Source organism: Melanotaenia boesemani, chromosome 6 (assembly GCF_017639745.1).
Source record: "Melanotaenia boesemani isolate fMelBoe1 chromosome 6, fMelBoe1.pri, whole genome shotgun sequence".
NCBI lineage: Eukaryota > Metazoa > Chordata > Actinopteri > Atheriniformes > Melanotaeniidae > Melanotaenia > Melanotaenia boesemani.
The window spans coordinates 30,575,772-30,579,840 of NC_055687.1; positions in this window are offsets into that span (position 1 = coordinate 30,575,772).

Consider the following 4,069-nt stretch of genomic DNA (forward strand, 5'->3'; position numbering starts at 1 on the left):
ATCAGAAAGTTTTAGTTACAGGTTTTAGAATAGGTTGGAAGTTGAGCTGTGAGTTTGTTAAAGGCCAAAAACTGTTGAACGTAGTTCAACTTATATGAAGTGTAGTTTAGACAAAACTACAAAAAACATCATACATACTTGATGCACAACAGAAAGCAGATAGTTAGCAGAAGTCTACTTTAAATAATATTAGGACCGTTGGGATGTATACACTGAAAGCTCAGATGACAGTTGGCATGAATAGTGAAGGTACCACTCAGTCAGCTTAAAACATGCAAAACCACATACATCTGTTAAAGACATGCATTTCATCTGTGCAGTATCCTTTGCCTTGGTGGTTTCAAACCTTTTCAACAGCCAAGATACCAGAATAAAATATTAGAATTGTAAATTTCTGCAAACTGCAAAAACATATATGATGCTGAAATGAAAGAGCTCACTATTTCGCTATTTCAGCTCATTATTTAAACAGGTAAACAATCAATTTTCACACGTGAAAACACAAGTTTTACACTTCCACTACAAAGTTTTTCTGCATGGATGATTTCTTATGAATGAGAGTGCATGAGACAGAAAGGGAAGCAAACTGAAGTTAAACTGTTGTTATAGTACAGCTAGCAGACGAGGTTTTATTAACACTATCTCACATTTATTCCTTAACCTGGACATTCTCCAGACTTGAGGTGGTCATGGTTCAACAGCTTGAGCAGCCGTTGTCCAACCAGAAGGTTGATAGTTAAATACCCAGTGTGCCCACACTGCAAATGGGTAACTTAAATACAAGACCAAATTACTACTATTAACCAGTGAACTGTCTATGGAGCAAGTTAATTCTACTTGATAAGAAGTCTTGAAATAACATTTTAGGTTATCTAAATCAAGTATTTAAATGGTTCACATAAGTTAAAAATGATTTTTTTTTCGATCAAATTACACTGAAGCAAGATAAATACAGTCCAATAGTAAGGTAAATATACAAAATTTAAGCATTTTTAACACTTTGGCTTCTTAGTTGTAGCATATGAATAAATGCTTAACAACAAGAAAAATACATTATTAATTTAAGTAAAACTGCTGAGTGTTCATGCAATATAATTCGGTTGTGTTTTGATCTTGTCATCTTAACAACAAAAAACAAAAATTGCATTTTGGCCCAGCAAATAAAGCATCAATCACACAAATTATGCTATAAATGCAAAACAGCACAATGAATAATACCATAAAATGAATAAATATTAAATGTTTTCTTACACCTCAGCATGTCTCAAGTATATAAAATTTAAGACCTGAGAATTAAGTTTTGCTTTATGCATACTTTGCATGCCAGCAACTGAACATCAACACACAGGCTTAGTCATAAAATTAAATTAAATTTAAAAAAAAACACAAAAGAGAACATAATTGGAGGAAGATGGGAAAATAAAGGGAAAAAAGAACAGAGCATGAGATAATACAAGCATCAACATCAGCCTGACTTTTACTCACTAAAGAGAGCTCAGAGTACAAGAAGGATGCAAGATGGATGCCAGATTAGCTGTTGTGAGGGATGCTTCACTGAGAAAATCTGCCAAAGTTTAGTAGTGTTTATTTAATATACCTTGTGCTGATGTAAGCAGTGGAAAAATAATACAATTATAGAGGTTTGCTGTAACAGAAAATGGAAACTTTCTGCTCTGGCAACTGTCAAAAATCCAGTCACAAAATAGAAAACTTTGTTTTCATGTGGAGCATGAAACGCCATGACTTCCACATATATCATTACAGTGTCTGATACATGTGTTAAACATGTTTTGTGTGTGCAGCTGAAGGAGCAGCACTTTTGATATTATATATTTTTATATTATTTTGATGTGATGCAATATTATAGTGTACATTTTTTTGCAAGACATGGTGTTTTCCGAGTGCTAACCAAGAAGGTTTGAATTTGTAAAACAGCAATGAAACATAGCAATAAACGTTTGTGACTATTTCTTGTTCTGTTGTAAGATTATGTTGTACAATGAGGAATCAGATTTATTCTACTGCTTCTATTTTTTTATCATTTAAACTGTAAAAATCTCCCATTTTATAAAAGTAGCATGAAAAGTTGAGACACAAATAGTCTGAAATTAGGTTTCGTGTTTTCTCTACCCTACAGCAAATAAACTCAGCATCTCAGCATCTCTTGAAGCATTTGCTAATGGCAGGAATGATCTGCCCAGTCACACATCTCACATCGTCCCTTGGATTAACACTTACTTGATGCCAAAAGCCAAAAGTTTTAAAGAGGCTTTATAGGAACAACAAGCACAACCCCACCCATACCCCCACCCTGTCCACATTTTCTCTGCATCTCAGTACCGGCAAGTCTCGGCGTTCATCCATCCAATGATTCATCCCCCAGCTCTGTCATCTGTGACTGGTGACGCACCCAGCTGCCCGGGGCATCATTAAACATCATACAGAGGTTGCAGCTGCATCTATACCTTTACCACACAATCCCCAGCTCTGGTATCATCTTCCGTTATCGACTGTGCAAAAAATGGCCCCCTCCCCCCTCCTGGACCCCTTACTTTCAACTTTCTTCACACTTGTGCCCTCACCCCTAGCCCAGACCAGCCGGCCTCTCATGCCATGCTAATTTAATCCACAAACACTTCCTATAGCAGCCTGTTAATGTCAGAGTAGATTTCCTCTGCGTTCTCTGTGACCCAGAAAAGAGCACCACCCTGCCACTTTGCCAGGAACTTTCTACGGTTTTGTGTTTCCCAACAAATGGCAAATATGCTTCAAAACCAATAAACCTACCCCTGATATTTATTAGCCTGTTATTCAAGTATTCCTCCTTTACTTGGCCAAAGGGAGATGCACACCTACATGCAAGTTTATGCACAGACTTAGACACACACATGCATGCAGCCGTGTACCTTTCGTCAGCTGCAGACATATTAGTAATTCTAATGAGGAGCAAAAGATTAAAGAGTTGTGTTGTCCTGGGTGTTACAGTACTCGACTAGCTACAGCATGAGGACCAGAGGTCAAGAAGAGGAACACGGAGAGAGGAAATTGAGAATGTTTCTTGATTAAAGGCCTCTGAAACATCTAACCTTTGACTATGCACCGACTATGTCAAGTTTGGTTGCCTATGCTGTCTGGCCTGCCTCTTTTCAGCATGTTATGTGTCAAAAAGCAGCTGAAAAGACAAGAGGATGAAAGCAGATATTTAGGGACACACACAACAAGTTCAGACATCTGAGGACTGACTGTTTAAAGCAGCAGCTAGCTTGGCAGAAGCAGTTACCCTCTCCCCTTCATGGTCTCGTCGATGTTTGTAAGTGCTGATGCAGGTTTTTAAAAAATAACAAGCAAAGACTGAAGTGTAGAATTTAAACTCACTTTCAGCGAACTCGTGTCAAAAAACTGTTTCCACACTGAAAGCAACTTTATGGGGTGTGTTTCCACCTCTTCCTCTCATTCATTCAGGCCACTGTTTCCTCGTGTCCCCTGACCCCATGACTCTTTATTCCCACCAAAAAGTTTGCTTATCAATCCTCTCTCAGCTCCATCATCAATCTCTTTGTGAAAATCTTGTTGTTTCTGCTTGTTGTTTCCTCGACTACTAGCCTGTTTGCTGAGATCCTGCAACAGCTCCCTGTTTCCTGCCCACTTGGTTGGAGGCTAATAAAACTGTCTTGGTCAGTCATAAGACACCCTGAGAGAGGGAAAAGTGTGGGGTTGGTTGGGTGGGTTGGGGTTGGAGGGGGTGGGTAACAGGGTCACAGTTTAGAACAGGCTCAGTCAGACCTGACTGGCTCAGCGGAGGGGAGGGTCTCGCTCTTCGACCTCCAAACCTGAAGGATGATAAATGGCATTTAAAAGAGACAGTAAAACACAGCTATTGCATAAAGTCATCAGTTAAAGTTAATTACAAAATATATGGGCGTTTGATTGAATGGGTCTCTGGGGGGTGATCAGGCAAAGAAGCTGCAGGCAAGCCATAGAAAGTTGTCCGATGAGCGGCAGTGACTCACACACATTCCTTGAAGTAAGACCTGGTCTCTGTAAAGGACTTCAGTGAGCGGGGATGATT